The following is a 22,067-nucleotide window of genomic DNA, read 5'->3' as shown; positions in this document are numbered from 1 at the left end:
AAAGGCACGGTGCATCATCAACTACATTTACAGGCAGTGGGTCAGGCAGATGCTTCATCAGCTCTTTAGGGCTCCGCCTCCTCTGGTCCCGTCGCCTGTAAACATAGTTGATGACGCGCTGTGCCTCTTCTCAGCCGGAAGTGCAGGCTGAGCAAAGATACGGAATGTCATCAATCATAGTACACGCCCACTCATCCTCATGTCTCGTCATCCACACCTACTCCTCCTTTAGTTTTGGAGCTCCTGCACTGCCTGTAAAGGTAGTTGACGATGCACCGTGCCTTTGTTGAGCCGCAAGTTCTGGCTGATCAAAGACACGATGCGTCATCTCTCCTAGTACACGCCCCCTGCTCCTTCTACTCTCTGATGTAGAAGGAGGAGGGGGCGGCATTGTTATTCCTCAATCTTCACGCGCCCAGATGGTTACATAAAGACAGGGCTGATGGGGTTATATGACCCCCCTGATGTGACTCTCATCATCCCTGTATGTGAACCCCATCATCCCTGTGTATTACCCTGAACATCCCTGTGTATTACCTTCAATATCCCTGTCTATTACCCCCAACATCACTGTATTACCCCCAACATCCCTTTCTATTACCCCCAACATCCCTGTCTATTACCCTCAACATCCCTCTCTATTACCCTCAACATCCCTGTCTATTACCTCCAACATTCCTGTATATAACTGCGATCATCCCTGTATAGGATGATAGGGGAAATACACAGGGATGATGGGGGTTATATACAGGGATGTTGGGGGTTATACACAGGGATGATGGTGGTTATACACAGGGATTATGGGGTAATTTACAGGGATGATAGTGGTTATATACAGGCATGTTGGGGTAATACATAGGGATTGTTGCAGGTGAATATTGTTCCCATCCAGACACTCTGTCTTATCACCACATAAAATATACCTGGTAAATAGATATAGTATATACTGATATTATTCAGTGGTGTTCACCCTTTGAGGAGGCAGTATGTTCAGAAGCCATTTGGTCATAGATTCTTATCTACTGCCTTATTAGCATTACAAAGGACCTCAGTACAGGAAGGAGCCATTGTAAACTGGATGTAGAGACAGCTGAGCATACTGGGATTAGATTTACCTATACTGTACAGATGCATATTGGAAGGTATATGGGTGGTCATAAGGCGGAGTCAATGGAATGGGTGGGTCCAACTCAGGGATAGGAACATATAGGCCATGGGAAGCTCTTGGTGGAGGGCTCTTTCCTGCCAGCCCTGGACGCTCAGCACTTAACATCAGGAGCAAGCTAAGTTATATTATATGTGTGCTTTCTGTGTGTGTATGTATATAAGTATAATTATATTACAGCAGACTTTACATGTGTACATAGAGATATTCTAGGAATCTTATGTGGATTATAGATGAGTAGATATATATATATATATATATATATATATATATATATATATATATATATGCTCTTTAAGCATGTGTCTCTATATGTACATGTACTAATGGTAAGGCGCTGTATGTGGCTTTGGTTATAGTTGTAGTACCAGGAGACCGTATAGGGTTGGGACCTGGATTTATATTATATATACATACACATTACTAGTCACATGTGCAAAGTGTCCAGGGAAGGTAGGAACAGAGGCAGCTGTGTGTGGTTGTGTTGTCTATGTAATGTATTGTATCTTGATGTAGTGTATATTGGTTTGTCACGTCTATGTTATGAGTAAAGTATGTTTATATATTTAAGTATCTGCGAGGGTTGTATGTTACTCCTGTGGTGTGTGACGGACTGGAGTGTGTGCACATTGTGAATAATACAAAGTAAGCAGACTATAAAGGAAACAGAGGTAACGGACTAGGAACGGAGAAAAGGGAGATAATACAGATAGTCAATTGCCCCCTTTTACAGGGATGATGGCAGTTATATGCAGGGATGATGGGGATTATATACAGGGATGATGGGGTTTATATACAGGGATGATGGAGTTATATCATCCCTGTGTATTACCCCATCATCGATGCATATACCCTGTGATCCCTGTGTATTACCTCATCATCCCTGTGTATTAACCCCAACATCCCTGTGTATTACACCCACATTCCTGTATATAACCCCCACCCCCCTGTGTGATTATTACTGGGTGTGTGTGACAGTGCAGGGAGCTGGGTGACTGTAATTAGAGCAGGGAATGACCTGTGAACATAGAGGGGTGTGGCAGTATACAAATAGATGAGATGCTGTGGAGGGAGGAAGGGGGATGTAAGCTGAATCCTCAGATGCAGTAAGGGATCATGGGTATGGTGGGTTACAAGACAGGAAACAGCCTGGAACAGAAGCAAGGGTTGTAAACCAACAAAGAGCAGCAGTGACGATTGAGATCAAACAGAAACTGGTTAGACAGTATGTAGTGGGTTTTAGGGAAGGCAAACCATGGCTGGCGGACACTTTTTAGAAAATATTTTTTTCCTGGCCAACCCCTTTAAATGTCTTTTTCTCTACTGTATTTACACAGTAAAATAAGATATCAGACAACAAGATTAGAGATAAAGTAAATTCTTTATTAAATGTCACCTGCTTTACCCAGCAAGAAGTGCAGCGCCACCTTAAAAACACTTAAATAGACAAATCACCAGGTCCAGATGGTACACACCCCAGCATAGCGTGATAGAGAGACCATTATTTCTGATGTTGAAGGATTGTATCTAGACTGTACCAGGGAGAGGCTGTGGATGTGGTGTATCTAGACTGAACCTGGGTAAGGCTGTGGATGTGGTGTATCTAGACTGGACCGGGTAAGGCTATGGATGTGGTGTATCTAGACTGGACCTGGGTATGGCTGTGGTTGTGGTGTATCTAGACTGGACCGGGGTAAGGCTGTGGATATGGTGTATTTAGACTGAATGGTGGTAAGGCTGTGGATGTGGTGTATCTAGACCGGACCTGGGTAAGTCTGGGGACGTACTGTATCTAAATTTTTCAAAGGTGTTAGACACTGTGCTGCATTAAAGGTTCGTATATAAAATTAAAATCCTGGGACTGTGGGTAAACAAGTGTAATTGGGTTAACAACTGGCTCAGTGATAGAAAACAGAGGGCTGTTATAAATGGGACGTCCTCAGAGTGGGTCACAGTTACCAGTGGGGATCCATAGGGGTCAGTATTGGACCCTCTTCTTTTTAATATGTTTATTAATGACCTTGTAGTGGGTTTACAGAGTATCATTTCAGTATTTTCAGATGATACTAAGCTCTATAAAGTAATCAACACAGAGGGGGATAATGTAATACTACAGAGGGATTTGGGGAAGCTGGGGGTTTGGACAGAGAAACGGCAAATGGGGTTTAACCCCTTAAGGACGCAGCTAGTTTGGGCCTTAAGGCTCAGAGCCCATTTTTTAAATCTGACATATTTCACTTTATGTGGTAATAACGTCGGAATGCTTAAACCTATCCAAGTGATTCTGAAATTGTTTTCTCGTGAGACATTGGGCTTTATGGTAGTGGTAAAATTTGGTCGATATATTCAGTGTTTATTTGTGAAAAATTGCTAAATTTTGCGAAGAATTCGAAAAAATATAATTTTTCCAAATTTAAATGCATCTGCTTGTAAAACAGATGGTTATACCAGCCAAAATAGTTACTAATTCACATTTCCCATAAGTCTACTTTAGATCGGCATAGTTTTTTGAGCATTATTTTATTTTTCTTGGACGTTTACAAGGCTTAGAATAGGGATGAGTGAACTTATGAAAAGTTCGGTTCGGCTGGTTCGCCGAATTTCATGAAAAAGTTTGATTCGGACCGAACTAGTTCTGACCGAAACTGTAATACAAGAAAGCCCCAAAAAATCGTGTATAACACTGTTTAAAAGCCCTAGAAGCCCTGTATAACACTCTTAGGTCACCCATGAGTGTATCCAAGTACTTTTGAGCTGTCTTTAAGGCAAAGTTAGTGTCAAAGTTACGCCAACATGTATGGCTATAGGAAAACGGATGGGACACGGTGATGACTAACAGAAACCACTGCACTTGTGCATGTTGTATGCTTAATGCATTGTTAAAAAAGGTACAAAAATTAACCATTTTTGCCGGCAGATGCCTGCCAGGGTTCATCCATACATGGATGTAAAAGAAGAATCAATGGCTTTTGACAAGCCCTCAAAAAATTTACCCTTTATGGTGGCAGATGCCTGCCGGGGTTCATCCATACATGGATGTAAAAGCAACAAGCAATGGCTTTTGACAAGCCCTCCAAAAATGTACCCTTTTTATTGACAGGTGCCTGCCGGGGTTCATCCATACATGGATGTAAAAGCAACAAGCAATGGCTTTTCACAAGAACTCCAGGCCTGCTTGTAGCAGACGGCAGTGGAGGTGTATTGGTGGTAGCAGTGGTAGCCAACGGACAGCAAGGGTGGTGGTAGTAGTAGTAGTAGTAGTAGTAGTAGTAGTAGTAGTAGTAGTAGTAGTAGTAGTAGTAGTAGCAGCACAGTAAAAGAGACTGGACAGTCACAGGACAAAGCCCTGTGGTGGGGCAGGCCTGCTTGTAGCAGACGGCAGTGGAGGTGTATTGGTGGTAGTAGAGGTAGCCAACGGACAGCAAGGGTGGTGGTAGTAGTAGTAGCAGCACAGTAAAAGACACTGGACAGTCACAGGACAAAGCCCTGTGGTGGGGCAGGCCTCAGGCCTGCTTGTAGCAGACGGCAGTGGAGGTGTATTGGTGGTAGTAGAGGTAGCCAACAGACAGCAAGGGTGGTAGTAGTAGTAGCAGCACATTAAAAGAGACTGGACAGTCACAGGACAAAGCCCTGTGGTGGGGCTGGCCTCAGGCCTGCTTGTAGCAGACGGCAGTGGAGGTGTATTGGTGGTAGTAGAGGTAGCCAACAGACAGCAAGGGTGGTAGTAGTAGTAGCAGCACATTAAAAGACACTGGACAATCACAGGACAAAGCCCTGTGGTGGGGCAGGCCTCAGGCCTGCTTGTAGCAGACGGCAGTGAAGGTGTATTGGTGGTAGTAGAGGTAGCCAACGGACAACAAGGGTGGTAGTAGTAGTAGTAGTAGTAGTAGTAGCAGCACATTAAAACAGACTGGACAGTCACAGGACAAAGCCCTGTGGTGGGGCAGGCCTCAGGCCTGCTTGTAGCAGACGGCAGTGGAAGTGTATTGGTGGTAGTAGAGGTAGCCAACAGACAGCAAGGGTGGGAGTAGTAGTAGCAGCACATTAAAAGAGACTGAACAGTCACAGAACAAAGCCCTGTGGTGGGGCAGGCCTCAGGCCTGCTTGTAGCAGACGGCAGTGGAGGTGTATTGGTGGTAGTAGAGGTAGCCAACAGACAGCAAGGGTGGTAGTAGTAGTAGCAGCACATTAAAAGACACTGGACAGTCACAGGACAAAGCCCTGTGGTGGGGCAGGCCTCAGGCCTGCTTGTAGCAGACGGCAGTGGAGGTGTATTGGTGGTAGTAGAGGTAGCCAATGGACAGCAAGGGTGGTGGTAGTAGTAGTAGTAGCAGCACATTAAAAGAGACTGGACAGTCACAGGACAAAGCCCTGTGGTGGGGCAGGCCTGCTTGTAGCAGACGGCACTGGGGGTGGATTGGTGGTAGAAGTAGTAGCAGCACCAACAGCGGCACATTAAAAAAAGAGTGGACAGGACAGAATCCCGTAGTAGCAGGCTGCAGCGACAGCAGCAATGTCAGATCTAATCAGTGGCATCAGGCACTGGGGTTTTAAAATCCTCACCGATCCACGCTTGATTCATTTTCAGAAACGTGAGATTTTCCAAGCTGTTGGCGGACAATCTTGTTCGCTTAGGGGTGACGAAGGCCCCAGCCGCGCTGAATACCCTCTCTGACGCTACACTGGAGGGTGGACAAGACAGTACACCCATGGCAAACTGGGCCAGTTCTTGCCAATGATCCAATCTGCTGACCTAGAAGTCCATGGGGTCTGGGATCAGGGTTTCTGACTGAGAAAGGGCACAGTCCAGGTACGAGTGAACCTGGTTGTTTAGGTGCTGGACCTGGTGATGGTGAACATCCCTTTGGTGACTACGATGTGTGTCAGGTCGGGGTATTGGATGTAAAAATGTCATCATATTTTCCAAACTGAATTGGCTGCTGCCACCTATTGCAGAGGTAGCTCTGCCAGAGGCGGTGGAACGATGAGACAGTGGGGAGCGGAGAGTGGCCCCCCGGTCAGACATGCTTGCAGCAGGTGTTTGCCGTTTGAAAGCCGTGACAAGCTGGCTGCATAGCTTCTCTCGATAATAAGCCAATTTTGCCTCCCTCTCGGAAGGCGCAAAAAACTCCCCCATTCTGGCTTTAAACCAAGGGTCTAAAAGTGTGGCTATCCAGTACTCATCTCTTTGCTTCATGCTAACAATACGACAGTCAGCGCACAAGTAACGAAGCATACAGCTCACCATCCTGGCCAGCGTTTCAGAGGGCCCGGTTGGTTCCATCTCCGCCCCATACTGCCATGGTTGTCCATCATCAAGGTCATCGTCAGACTCGTCATCACTATCACTGTCATGTTGTGCGGCTGCCTCGTCCCCTATCCCTTCCTGTGATTCCATCTTAAAATCCAGCTCCTCTTCAGGTCCTGTTTCCTTATCCTCAACCTCCTCCTCCTCCTCCTCAACATCCATAGCCAGATGTGATCCTTCCTCCATCCTTTGCTGAATCATCGCTGTGAGCGTTTGCTCCATAATGAATATCAGCGGCATAACATCGTTCATTCTGCTAGCGTCACGGCTCACAAATCGTGTGGCCTCTTCAAAGGGCTTCAAAACGCGACATGCGTCTCTAACCAGCTGCCAGTGCCTGAGCTCGAAATTACACAGGCTCCAATCGCTGCCCGTCTGCTGCATCAGGAAATCATTCACGGCTTTCCGCTGTTCATACAGACGGTCCAACATGTGCAGGGTGGAATTCCAGCGTGTTGGAACATCGCAAATCAGGCTGTGTTCTGGGAGATTGTTTTGACGGTGCAAGTCCAGGAGGGCGTGCTTAAATGCATACGAATGTCTAAAGCGAACACAAACCCTCCTGGACATGGCCAGCACACCCTTCAAACCAACATATGACTTTAAGAAGCATGTTATGACCAGATTGATCACATGTGCCATGCAAGGAGCGTGTGTCAGGTGACCTAGACGCAGTGCAGCCACAACGTTCTTCCCGTTATCAGAGACAACATTGCCCAGTGTGAGTTTCAGAGGAGACAGCCAGCGTGCGATTTCCTCCTTGATGCACAGCAGCAGCTCCTGCCCTGTATGGCTTTTCTCGCCCAGGCTCAGCAGGTGTAAGACAGCGTTGTGGCGCTTCACCTTGCACCTATGAAAAGAGGAGGGAGGAGGAGTGGAAGATACGCTGTGTCCTGTCGGGGACGGGAAGACCTCCTTTGAGGAGGGCAAGGAGGAGGAGGAGGAGTAGGAGGAGGAGGATGGTAGGCGCCTGGTGTCCGGAGTTGAACCAGAAAGATACAAGCGTGGAGGTGGTAATGCCTGGCATTGTTGCGGTGGTGCATCGGACTGCAAAATATTGACCCAGTGGGCCGTGAAAGACATGTACTGTCCCTGCCCATAGTTGCTGCTCCACGTGTCGACGGTGGCATGTACCCTGCTGCACAGGGATAATTGCAAGGACTGGCCCACCTTTTCCTCCACATGCTTGTGCAAGGCAGGGACAGCTGTTTTGGAGAAGTAATGTCGGCTAGGTATTCGCCACCTAGGCTGAGCGCACGCCATCAATTGCTTGAAGCCGGCGGAGTCGACCAGGTGGTACGGCAGCGACTGCACCACCAACAACTTAGCCAGGTGTGAATTAAGCCGCACGACAAGTGGATAACTGGGTATATATTGTTGCTTATTGGACGATTCCGTAATGGATAACTGACGGGACGTAGGAGGAGAACTAGATGACAGTGATGATGATGATGATAACGACATGGTGGATAAGGCCTGGCTACTACTTAGATGACAGGGACTCGGAGTAGCAGCGGCAGAGGGGTCTTCATTAGATGTACATGATGGTGGGGCATGTTGATTGTCCCACATGGCCTTGTGATGCCGCTCCATGTGTTTACGTAGAGCGGTAGTTCCTACATTGCTGCCCTGCCCACGCCTTACTTTCTGCTTGCAGATACGGCACTGTGCCATGTTTTCGTCCTCCGGGAAGGTACAGAAAAATTGCCACACGGCAGAGTACCGTAAAGAGGTAGTACCACGTCGTCCACCACCACCACCACCACCACCCGAGCTTGCCCCTTGTCTGGCAGGCTTTTTCCGGGAGCCTACACCAGTAGCATCAGTGTCGCCGTCACCGGCTCCTGAGCTGACCCTACCGCTGCAACGTTTTGCAGATTGACTTCTGCCCCTACCTCGGCTTGGCTGTTTATCACTGCCAGTGCCGCCACTACTACCCTCCTCCTCTGACGCCGTCATCACCTCGTCACCTGGTTCCCACGTCCTGTCTAAAACAACATCATCATAGCGCTCCTCATCATCCCCGCCACTTCTGGCACTGTGTTGTGAATCTGATGTGACATCATGGCGGGCTCCATGCCCCCCCTCTAAACTGCGTCTGCCACCACGGCTACCACCAACATCCCCACTACCACAGCTATGCGTCTCGGACACCGCTTCCACCTCCACCACCGCCGCAACACACTCCGTTGGCTGACTCACGGAAAACAAATCATCATCACTATGTTGTTCAGTATCTTCCTTCGCACCCGAGGAGATGTCTCTTAGGACTTTCAGGAATGATGGCTTCCCGCTAGGAAGGGGGAGTGAAGACATAGATGATGGAATGGAAACGCTAGAAATACCCATATTACTACTGTCACTGAGCCAAGGAACTGTAGAGGATCTGGAATCCAATGAAACCTGGCTTGAAGCCAGATCGTCAGAGTCTTCCTGCTGAGATGACCGTGAGCCAGCCAACCAGTCCACAATGGCCGTATTGTCTAAAGTAACCCGCCCACCGGAGGAGATGGACAAGTCTGACTTGCTGATACTGCTACTACTACCAGCAGGCACATGGCTGTTTCTACTAGTGGAACTGGGCACATGTCTTGTGCCACAAATTCTGGTACTGGGTCTGGCACCAACAGATCCAACATTTGGACCGGAAGAGGACACGGCATGGGTGTTTTTTCCTCTACCCCGTCCTTTCACAACCTTTTTTTTTTACCAGACATTTCACTGCTGGAGTGCAGCAAGTTGAATCAAAACCCCGGGGATGAGCCCCTTCTAAAAGCATATTCACACACTGGCTTGGCAAATGGCAATGAATGAGAATTTTTATCAGCCACGCCGCGGTGCACTCAGGGAATGCTGGGTGTTGTAGTACTACAAAGGCTGCCTGTATTGCAAGTTGGATGCAACGGGGATGAGCCCCTTCTAAAAGCGTATTCACACACTGGCTTGGCAAATGGCAATGAATGAGAATTTCTATCAGCCACGCCACGGTGCACTCAGGGAATGCTGGGCGTTGTAGTACTACAAAGGCTGCCTCAGCTGCCTGTATTGCAAGTTGGAAGCAACGGGGATGAGCCCCTTCTAAAAGCGTATTCACACACTGGCTTGGCAAATGGCAATAAATGAGAATTTCTATCAGCCACGCCGCGGTGCACTCAGGGAATGCTGGGCGTTGTAGTACTACAAAGGCTGTCTGTACTGCAAGCTGGATTGTTATGTTAACGGCCGGGGATGAGCCCCTTCTAAAAGCTTATTCACACTGACACTGGCATGGCAAATGGCAATGAATGAGAATTTCTATCAGCCACGCCGCGGTGCACTCAGGGAATGCTGGGCGTTGTAGTACTACAAAGGCTGCCTGTATTGCAAGTTGGATTGTTATGTTAACGGCCGGGGATGAGCCCCTTATAAAAGCGTATTCACACACTGGCTTGGCAAATGGCAATGAATGAGAATTTCTATCAGCCACGCCGCGGTGCACTCAGGGAATGCTAGACGTTGTAGTACTACAAAGGCTGCCTCAGCTGCCTGTATTGCAAGTTGGATGCAATGGGGATGAGCCCCTTCTAAAAGCTTATTCACACACTGGCTTGGCAAATGGCAATGAATGAGAATTTCTATCAGCCACTGCACTGACTCAGGGAATGCTGGGTGTTGTAGACAGTACTACAAAGGCTGCCTCAGCTGCCTGTATTGCAAGTTGGATGCAACAGGGATGAGCCCCTTCTAAAAGCGTATTCACACACTGGCTTGGCAAATGGCAATGAATGAGAATTTCTATCAGCCACTGTGCACTCAGGGAATGCTGGGAGTTGTAGTACTACAAAGGCTGCCTGTATTGCAAGTTGGATTGTTATGTTAACGGCCGGGGATGAGCCCCTTCTAAAAGCGTATTCACACACTGGCTTGGCAAATGACAATGAATGAGAATTTCTAACAGCCACGCCGCGGTGCACTCAGGGAATGCTGGGCGTTGTAGTACTGCAAAGGCTGCCTGTATTGCAAGTTGGATTGTTATGTTAACGGTCGGGGATGAGCCCCTTCTAAAAGCATATTCACACACTGGCTTGGCAAATGGCAATGAATGAGAATTTCTATCAGCCACTGCACTGACTCAGGGAATGCTGGGCGTTGTAGTACTACAAAGGCTGCCTCAGCTGCCTGTATTGCAAGTTGGATGCAACGGGGATGAGCCCCCTCTAAAAGCGTATTCACACACTGGCTTGGCAAATGGCAATGAATGAGAATTTCTATCAGCCACTGTGCACTCAGGGAATGCTGGGCGTTGTAGTACTACAAAGGCTGCCTGTATTGCAAGTTGGATTGTTATGTTAACGGCCGGGGATGAGCCCCTTCTAAAAGCGTATTCACACACTGGCTTGGCAAATGGCAATATATGAGAATTTCTATCAGCCACTGCACTGACTCAGGGAGTGCTGGGCGTTGTAGTACTACAAAGGCTGCCTGTATTGCAAGTTGGATTGTTATGTTAACGGCCGGGGATGAGCCCCTTCTAAAAGCTTATTCACACACTGGCTTGGCAAATGGAGAATTTGTATTGCAATTTTGATGTTGAGAGTAGACTCCCGCTGTAGTGGATGAGCCCCTTCGATTGCTGGATTCCTGGCTTTTAGATTCCTAAAGCTTTCCCTAACTGCACAGAGATGCTATCCCTACAGCTCCTGTCTGTAAAATGGCAACTGAGCTCCGTGCATAGACTTTAAATTGCAGGCTTGAGCCCGCCCCTATGCTGCCTCCCGATTGGCTGGGAGAGCCGTTTGCAAGGCATTATGGGGTAGCCTGATGTCAGGTGATATTGGGAAATCCTCCATTTTACATCTAACATGTGGCAGGCGCCAAAATGTAGCCGGGTTCGGTCAAAACGGGTTCGGCCGAACTCGGTGAAGTTCGGATTCGCTGCGAACCGAACTTTTCCCGATGTTCGAACCGAAACCGGGTTCGGTTGTCCCGGTTCGCTCATCTCTAGCTTAGAACATAAACTGCAATTTCTCATATTTTTAAGAAAATTTCAAAAGCCTTTTTTTTAAGGTACCTGTTCAGTTCTGAAGGGGCTTTGAGGGACCTATGTATTAGAAACCCCCATAAAACACCCCATTTTAAAAACTAGACCCCTCAAAGTATTCAAAACAGCATTTAGAAAGTTTTTTAACGCTTTAGGCATTTCACAGGAATTAAAGCAAGTGGAGGTGAAATTTGCAAATTTCATTTTTCTTGCTGAATTTCAATTTTATTCTATTTTTTTTCTGTAACAAAGAAGATTTTACCAGAGAAACACTACTAAATATGTATTGTCCAGATTCTTCAGTTTTTAGAAATGTCCCACATGTGGCTCTAGTGCGCTCGTGGACTAAAACACAAGCCCCAGAAGCAAAGAAGCACCTAGTGCATTTTGGTGCTTCTTTTTTATTAGAATATATTTTAGGCAGCATGCCAGGTTTGGAGAGGTGTTGAGGTGCCAAAACAGTAGGAATGCCCCAAAACTGACCCCATTTTGGAAAAAGCACCCCTCAAGGAATTCATTTATGGTTATTGTTACCATTTTGACCCTGTAGTTTTTTCACAGCGCGTATTTGAATTGGGCTGTGAAATTAAAAGAATGATAATTTTTCCAATAAGATGTCATTTTTGATCAGAATTTCTTATTTTCACAGGGAACAAAATGCCCCATTTTGTTGCCCAATTTGTCCTGAGTGCGGCAATACCCCATTTGTGGTCATAAACTGCCGTTTGGGCCCATGGGAGGGCTCAGAAGGAAAGGAGCGCTATGTGTTCTTAGGAGTCCAGATTTTGCTGAATTGGTTTTCGGGTGCCATGTCGCATTTGCAGAGCCTCAGGGGTATCAAAGCTATAGAAACCCACCAAAAGTGACCCCATTTTGGAAACAAAACCCCTCAAGGAATTTATTTATGGGTGTTGTGACCATTTAGACCCCACAGTCTTACTGAGGCCTCATCTAGAATATGCAGTCCAGTTCTGGGTTCATAGAAAGGATGCCCTGGAGTTGGAAAAAATACAAAGAAGAGCAACGAAGCTAATAAAGGGCATGGAGAATCTAAGTTATGAGGAAAGATTAAAAGAACTAAACCTATTTAGCCTTGAAAAGAGACGACTAAGGGGGGACATGATTAACTTATATAAATATATGAATGGCACACAAAAAATATGGTGAAATCCTGTTCCATGTAAAAACCCCCTCAAAAAACAAGGGGGCACTCCCCCATCTGGAAAAAGAAAGGTTCAACCTGTAGAGGCGACAAGCCTTCTTTACTGTGAGAACTGTGAATCTATGGAATAGTCAGGAGCTGGTCACAGCAGGGGGGACATTAGATTGCTTTAAAAAAGGCTTAGATAATTTCCTAGAACAAAAACATATTATCTCCTATGTGTAGAAATTTTTTACTACCCCTTTCCCATCCCTTGGTTGAACTTGATGGACATGTGTCTTTTTTCAACCGTTCAAACTATGTAACTATCGGCCCTCACCAATGGCTTCTTTGTTAGGCCCATATTCAGGACCAATCTCCAGTACTGCAGTATTTCTGCTTTGTCAGTGGGATGCCACCTGTATGGCCTAGCATAAAAACTACCTGGGTTGACAGCAATAAATTGTTGTGCACAAAGATTTGTTTGCTCAACAATTTTGTCCACAAGGCTGTCCAAAAAAAAGAGCTTGAAAAATGCAATTTCGGACAGCCCTGCTGTCTGGACTTGGACCCCTGCAGCAGCCTTAAAGTCCGGTACTTGGGGTGTGTAGGAGGTTGGGGGCAACCAATTGGGTTCAGGTGCAGGTGTAACCTGAACACTAACCCTCCTGCGACTGCGAGAAGGTTCCTCTGTGTTTCTTTAGGAGGAGGACAGAACAAAAGCGGACCAGGCATCATTCGCAATATCTGTGTCTGATGTGAGCGTATCATACGCCTCCTCTGCAGTAAATGTTTTGTGGGCCATTTTTTATTATTTATAGTAACTGTATATGTTGACTTGTATACTATAGCGCTGTATACAAAAAACGTATAATAGATCATTTTTTGTCTCATCATTTTTTACATAAAACACTAAATACTAACACTAATGTACACTAATATATATATATATATATTTTTTTTAATTTTATGACACTAAGGCCTCATTTACACGAGCGTGATTTTCGTGCACGCGTGTCGTACGCACCTATGTAAGTCTATGGGGCAGTGCAGACAGTCCGTGAGTTTTGCGCAGCGTGAGTGCATTGCGTAAAACTCACGACATGTCCTTTATTTGTGCGTTGTTCGCGCATCACGCACCCATTGTGATTCACGCAACAGCAGTAAAAAGGATGGATGAAAACAGAAAAGCACCACGTGCTTTTCTGTTTACAAACATCCAAACGGAGTGTCATAATGATGCCGGCTGCGCGAAAAGCACGCAGCCCCGCATCATATGGTGATGACACACGGAGCTGTTAAGTGCCTTTTGCACACGCAAAACGCAGCGTTTTTTGCTTGCGCAAAACGCACACGCTCGTGTAAACCCGGCCTTACACTGACTAAAGTACACCGACAATGCTTGGCATTGTGCTTGGTAATGTACGGCTTGAATACAGCTATGGAAACCCATGCAAGTAAACTCAGGGGGCAGTTTTTGTGCGGATGTCAATGCCAGAGGAGGTTTGGAGCTCTGCAGTTATTAGGTCAGCAAAGCGTTGGTGAACATCATACACTAGGTGCCTCAGCACTCGTCAACTCCAGTCTGTAACTTTACCTTGGTCTGCCAATTTGTAGCTAAGTTGCTGTCATTTCTAAACTCTTCCACTTTGCAATAACACCACTCACTGTTAATCGTGGAATATCTAGAAGGGAAAACAAATTCAGGAACTGACTTGTTGCAACAGTAAGATAATATTACAATACCACACTCAAATTCAGTGCGTTTTTTAGAACAACCCATTCTTTCACAAGTGTTTGTAGAGGCGACTGCATGGCTAGGTGCTTGATTTTATATACCTCTGGCAAAAAGACTGAAGGAATTACCTGAATTTAATGATTTAGGCTGGGTTCACACAGTGTGGTAAAAAAAACTAATTTTTGACTGCACCATGTGAACCAACCAAAGAGGTGCGTCCCAATACTTTTGTCCATATAATGTAGGTGTGACCTGGCATTGTAATCCTGCCTGTGATTATACTAAGATGTAAGTTGAGAAGTGATCTCTACAGAACAGGAAGGGTCAGTCTACTATGAATGGTGGATACTGTGTTATACACTCCTCAACATTGAAATTGCAACGCCAAGTAGCAGGTATCGGTAAGATCCGCAAATGATCAAATTTTCAAGCACAGAAGTTGTTTTTCAACAGGACAATGCTAGCCCGTATGTTTCTCGTTCTACTGTGAGCAGCCTGCATGGTCTAAATGTACTACCATGGCCTGCAGCGTTTTCGGACTTGTCTCCTATCAAACACATCTGGGATGTCATTGGTCGGTAATTGCAAAGGGAGCAGCTGCCAGCAGCAAATCTTGATGATTTGCGTGCCCTTGTGCATTCTGCATGGCATAACATTCCTCAGAAAACCATTAATAACCTCATTGATAGCATACCAAGGTGTGTGTGTATTTCTGCACGTGGCACTCATACTCGATACTGAATAATACAAGATATTTGGAATATTTTGTTTCTATTTTTTTATCATTTGCATATCATTAGCATGTCTATCGATCCTGTGATTTCCACAATTCCAAAACTTTTCCTTCTTGGTGTTGCAATTTCAATGTTGAGGAGTGTGTGTGTATAGGTGTTTTACCTGTCAGTGTAGTCGATGACTGCTGAGAAGTGATCTACACTGAACAGGAAGGGTCAGTCTATTATAAACGGGGGATCCTGTTATTTATATATAGGTGGTACCTGTCATTGTAATACAGCCTGTGATGATGAGTGTAGAAAGTGATACCTACAGAACAGGAAGTTTCAGTGTATTGTGAGGGTTAGAGGCCAGCGGATTTATCACACATTTCACCTATTTCAATGTAGAAGGGTTGAAGTTCAAGGTGAATCCGCAGCAAAATCCACATGTGGATTCACCACAGATTTGTGCCAGAAACCCACAGCGGAAAATTTCTGTCCTGTGCAAACCCAGCCTAAATGTTTGATGACTGCGCTGTTGTGTATAAGTGTCTGACCAAAAGAAGGGGAAATCTTTAGTATTGTTGAGACATCAAATAAAGCTTTAAAACATAGAAAAGTTCTGGTGCTTCTTTATCGAAACGAGGATTGTGCCAGACGAGTGCCTCTTTTAATTTTTGGGGTATGGAATACTGTCCAGTTGTCTGCGGATTCACAAAAGTCCTGGCGAGCCGGGTATTGCACACAAGGGCTGTCGGCAGCATCCTCATTACATACATGCTCTGATATAGCACTGTACCTACATGGTTGTACATCTAGCGCCGTTCTGTTAATTTTCTAGACTTTATTACTTTTTCTTATCTTTCCCCTGGAATTGGATGAGAATATTGCTGCCCTCTTCCTCCAATCCTTTGTGGCTGCAAGTTATCTTTGGACAATTCTCTTTACATTTACAGTATGGAATTTCTATTCTTTTTGTTCATGGCTTTAGACAAAAGAAAACATAAACTCTACATTCCTGTGCAAATATGAAGCAACCTGTGGGTCTGACTATACTATTTATGTCATCTGGGCCAAGGAAAATCAGTCTCTCTCATCAGTCCATCTAAAAAGGACTAGAAAACATGGTTGTGGACTTCCTCTGCCGGAAACATCTAGATCTGAGGTCTTAAACCAAGATTCTTGTTTTAGGACCATAGATCTAGTATAAGCCCATGCGTGGCCACCTCTCTATTCATTCTCTGCCATAATGCAGCAGACGACTCTTCAAGCAGGTCGGGGGATCCCTAATTTCCACATAGGTGCGGGTACCAGAGGCGGGACCTGCATCTACCATACATTTATGGCACATCCTGTGTTAGGAATAGCTCTTATACCTGCTCTATTCCCACATTGCAGCTTCCCACTACCCCTTCAATTATAAGGTGTCATGACACCAGGTCTTGTGTCCAAAGCAGCCAGTATTCACCATGTGCTGTGACATCATTGCTTTGTAAAAAGAGACAGACAGATAAACCCTTCTAGGTACATTGATGTAACCCAATTCAACAAACACTGAGAATAACAAAAAACATTGTGAGAAACAAGCACTTTATTAAAAAATAAAATTCTAACAACACAATGTTACACGTAAAGTTTAGTGTGAGATGATGGAAGATCATTGCGCGGCTGTGGCATGATAAGAGCGGTAGTTCATGTAAAAACTCTGCTCTACGGATGGTAACACAACTATAATGTTTTTTCATGTGCAAGGTAAAACACTAATGTCATTTTAGTCTTACTCACAATCATTCTTCTACCCTACAAAATGACACGTGTATGGACCCTACAGTGTCTAAGTCTCCGACTACAGTCACCTAAGGACACCGCATGTAATCTTTTTTTTCCTTTACCTATGTTGACATGTGTATCAATATTTAATCTTCATTCATACAGTATAAAAAAGAAAGAAAAAAGGTGATAGAAAAAAAATATATAAATTCAATTTGCAATAATTTTGTAAACAAAAAACACCTTACAGACATGCCACTATGGCTTACAGACATTCCTTCTATGGCTCAAATACCTGGTCCTGCCCCTCCAGCAGGTGTTTTCTTTTTTTTTTATAAGGCCTCATTCACACTTGTGTATTTTGGTTAGTATTTTGCATCAGTATTTGGTAACACAACTATGTTTTTTCATGTGTAAGGTAAAACACTAATGTCATTTTATGCTTATTCACAATCATTATCTTACCCTTCAAAATTACAAGTTTATGGAGCCTGTAGTGTCCAAGTTTACGATGTAATGTTTGTTGTACATATGTTGGCATGTATATCAATATTTAATTTTCATTCATACAGTATCAAAAGAAAAAAAGGCGATAAAATTTTTTTTTTCTTATAAATTTAATTTGCAATAGTTAAAAAATAAAATAATTAAAAAAAAAAAAAATCACCTCACAGATGACACTTCCTTCTATGGCTCAAATACCTGGTTCTGACCCTTTGGCAAAAACCACCTCCAGCAGGTGTTATTTTTAAATAGACCTCATTTACACTTATATATATTTTACATCAGTATTTGTAAGTCAAAACTGGGAGCAAAACATAAACAGAGAAATGTATAATGGAAAGATTTTCAGGTCTTCCATGTTTCGGACCTACTCCAAGTTTTGTCTTACAAATACTGATGTAACATACTGACCAAAATATGCAAATGTGAATGAGGCTTTTTGGTCTACTACTCTTATATGGGAGATAGGGCTACTGGTATTGCCTTGTTATAAAGTCTACTTTAGGGTATGTTCACACAACCTATTTTCAGCCATTTTTCAGGCTGTAAACGTCCCGAAAAACGGCTGAAAAATCGGAAGCAGAACACTTACAAACATCTGCCCATTGATTTCAATGGTTAATACGGCGTTCTGTTCCGACGGGGTGTTTTCTTACGCCTCATTTTTAAAAAAAACGGCGCGTAAAAAGATGCCCCGTAAAAAAAAGTGCATGTCTGTTCTTGAGTCGTTTTTCATTGACTCAATAGAAAACCAGCTCCAAAAACGGCTGAAAATTAGGGGCTGTTTTCCCTTGAAAACAACTCCGTATTTACAGCCGTTTTTTTGTTAAGCATGTGAACATACCCTTAGGCCTCATTTACACAAGCGTGTGCGTTTCGCGCACGCAATTGCGTGCGCAAAAGGCACTTAACAGCTCCGTGTGTCATCAGCGTATGATGAGCGGCTGTGAAATTTTCTCGCAGCCGCCATCATTATGACACTCCGTTTGGATGTTTGTAAACAGAAAAGCACGTGGTGCTTTTCTGTTTACATTCAGAGTTTGACAGCTGTTGCGCGAATCACGCAGTTCGCACGGAAGTGCTTCCGTGCGGCATGCGTGGTTTTCACGCACCCATTGACTTCAATGGGTGCGTGATGCACGAACAGCGCACAAAGATAGGACATGTCGTGAGTTTTTTTTAGCGGACTCACGCTGAGCAAAACTCACGGACTGTCTGCATGGCCCCATAGACTAATATAGGTGCGTACGATAAAGCACGCGCGTCGCACGCACGTATATCACGCTCGTGTAAACGAGGCCTTAAGCTGAACTTAAAGCTTTCTGTTAGACGGTCTCCCATTATCCTCAAACAGCCTCTGCCAATGTAGATTTCATAGTGTATCCTAGGATGAGTTGCCCAGGTCTATAATTTATGGCATACATGCCTTCTGGTACTGGGGACAAATAACTTTTTGATTTTCCTTTCCATAGCAGACGGTTGCAGAAGTCATGTTTTTATTTTTGCCTAGGTGTTCATTAGCAAACTACAGGGTGGGCCATTTATATGGATACACGTAAATAAAATGGGAATGGTTGGTGATATTAACTTCCTGTTTGTGGCACATTAGTATATGGGAGGGGGGAAACTTTTCAAGCTGGATGTTGACCATGGCGGCCATTTTGAAGTCGGCCATTTTGTATCCAACTTTAGTTTTTTCAATGGGAAGAGGGTCATGTGACACATCAAACTTATCGAGAATTTCACAAGAAAAACAATGGCGTGCTTTGTTTTAACGTTACTTTATTCTTTCATGAGTTATTTACAAGTTTCTGACCACTTATAAAATGTGTTCAAAGTGCTGCCCATTGTGTTGGATTGTCAATTCAACCCTCTTCTCCCACTCTTCACACACTGATAGCAACACCGCAGAAGAAATGCTAGCACAGGCTTCCAGTATCCGTAGTTTCAGTTGCTGCACATCTCGTATCTTCACAGCATAGACAATTGCCTTCAGATGACCCCAAAGATAAAAGTCTAAGGGGGTCAGATCGGGAGGCATTTCTTCTGCGGTGTTGCTATCAGTGTGTGAAGAGTGGGAGAAGAGGGTTGCATTGACAATCCAACACAATGGGCAGCACTTTGAACACATTTTATAAGTGGTCAGAAACTTATAAATAACTCATGAAAGAATAAAGTAACGTTAAAACCAAGCACACCATTGTTTTTCTTGTGAAATTCTCGATAAGTTTGATGTGTCACATGACCCTCTTCCCATTGAAAAAACTAAAGTTGGATACAAAATGGCCGACTTCAAAATGACCGCCATGGTCAACACCCAGCTTGAAAAGTTTCCCCCCTCCCATATACTAATGTGCCACAAACAGGAAGTTAATATCACCAACCATTCCCATTTTATTTAGGTGTATCCATATAAATGGCCCACCCTGTATAGTCTTGCCCTAAGACTTTCTTTTGGCATACCCCCATGTAGTATTAATTTTTGCAATTGTAGACATCAAGAGTGGCACAATCTGCAGTAGATCTTTAAGAAATTCTGTGGTTCTCAGAAACGTGTCTCAGCATTTTGTGTTCTGCTCTCAGGCTGATATTACTGAGACAGATTGGCTTGGACCAATTGTGAGTTGTCTGAAATCTACATTTAGGCTGGGTTCACACGACCTATTTTCAGACGTAAACGAGGCGTATTATGCCTCGTTTTACGTCTGAAAATAGGGCTACAATACGTTGGCAAACATCTGCCCATTCATTTGAATGGGTTTGCCGACGTACTGTGCAGACGGCCTGTCATTTACGCGTCGTCGTTTGACAGCTGTCAAACGACGACGCGTAAAAATACAGCCTCGTCAAAAGAAGTGCAGGACACTTCTTTGGACGTTTTTGGAGCTGTTTTCTCATAGACTCCAATGAAAACAGCTCCAAAAACGGACATAAAAAACGCCGCGAAAACGGGGCGAAAAATGCGAGTTGCTCAAAAAACGTCTGAAAATCAGAGGCCGTTTTCCCTTGAAAACAGCTCTGTATTTTCAGACGTTTTTGGTCACTACGTGTGCACATACCCTAATAGATGGTTTTCTGTACAGAGGAATAAATGACATCTAATAGCTTGGACATCTTCTTTCCTGAGTCAGATATCCATGAAAGTATGTTCACACGCAGTAGCAAAATACATCTGAAATTACGGCGCTGTTTTCGCCTGAAAACAGCTCCTGATTTTCAGATGTTTTTGTAACTACTCACGTTTTTCGCTGCGTTTTTTTACGGACGTAATTGGAGCTGTTTTTCAATGGAATCAATGAAAAACGGCTCCAAAAACATCCCAAGAAGTGACATGCACTTCTTTGACGCGAGCGTCTTTTTACGCGCCGTCTTTTGACAGCGACGAGTAAAAATACACCTCGTGGGAACAGAACATTGTAAAACCCATTGAAAGCAATGGGCAGATGTTTGTAGGAGTATTAGAGACGTTTTTTCAGGCGTAATTAAAATGCCCAAATTACGTCTGAAAATAGGCCGTGTGAACATACCCTAACCATTCTGAAGGCTACAGAGCGCTCTGGATCTCAGCATGGTGATACCTCACGTTTCAATAACAAAGGGTAATCAAAACAGCTGAGGTTTAAATGAGACACGTTCCTCCTAGATCCTCTCTTAAGCTGGAAACACATTCAGCTTTCTAGCAAATACAATGGTCTATTAAAAATAAATAGGAAATGTAAATGAAAGACTTATACTTCTCTTTCCGGCTGGATCCACTTCTCGTTTTGAGGTGCAGTTTTTAATGCGTTTTTTTTTTTTTTTAGATATAACTGCACGTGTGATTCCAGTTCACAAATATCAGTTTAGTTTCAGAAATGCCTGCGGCTGTCCAATTCCTCTGAATGGTGATTTCAAAATCCATGTGTATGCTGCAGAAACAATCCCACTGAGATGTATGGAACGATTTTGAGTTTCAGAAATTTCTGCTACAAATCTGCCTCAAGTGAATATACCTTAAATATAAGAGCACACAAAGCCGCAGCCGCAACCATACCCACATCAGTGACGAAAGGACACACAAATTAGCCGGTAGATACTGTGGTATTAGCGGTTAAGATGGTTTGGCCATTCGCCACCGCATATGGGCGTGATTTTGTGTGCCACTCTTCATAATTCTAGGTCTTTAGGTAGAGATAAATACACTTATAACATTTCCTTTTATGAAAAAAATATCTGTATATTTTTATTTCATTGAAATGTAGTTAAATTTGTTAGTGTTTTTTTGTTCAATTTCATCAACTTCATCTTTTTATACTGCTTTAATGAAAGTCAAATATAAATATGTCCAGATTTGTTAAAAACAAACAAAAAAAGTTTACATTCTCCGTACTGTCACTCTGGATTCTCCTGCAGTGTGGGTGAATTTATAAAATACTGTAATAAGAAGCAAGGTTCATGGTAGCACTTCAGCTTCCCTGCTTGCTAAGTAAACAAGGCTCTTCTTTTCTTTCTAACATCCATAATACTTTTTCTTCATATATCACGGTCACAGTTGACCTCGTGTAAGTATAATTTGGGTGTTTGTTAATTTTTTTTAGCGGAATTATCCTGGATCTACCAAACATTCTGTTTGGCTGTTTAATGTCTGTGAATAGCCTCATTGTGTTTAAATATGTTTTTGCTCTTATAGCATTTCCCACATCCTAAACGAGATTATGGTTTCTTC

This window comes from Rhinoderma darwinii, chromosome 1, assembly GCF_050947455.1.
Source record: "Rhinoderma darwinii isolate aRhiDar2 chromosome 1, aRhiDar2.hap1, whole genome shotgun sequence".
NCBI classification, from domain to species: Eukaryota; Metazoa; Chordata; class Amphibia; order Anura; family Rhinodermatidae; genus Rhinoderma; species Rhinoderma darwinii.
This window is presented reverse-complemented; position numbering follows the sequence as displayed.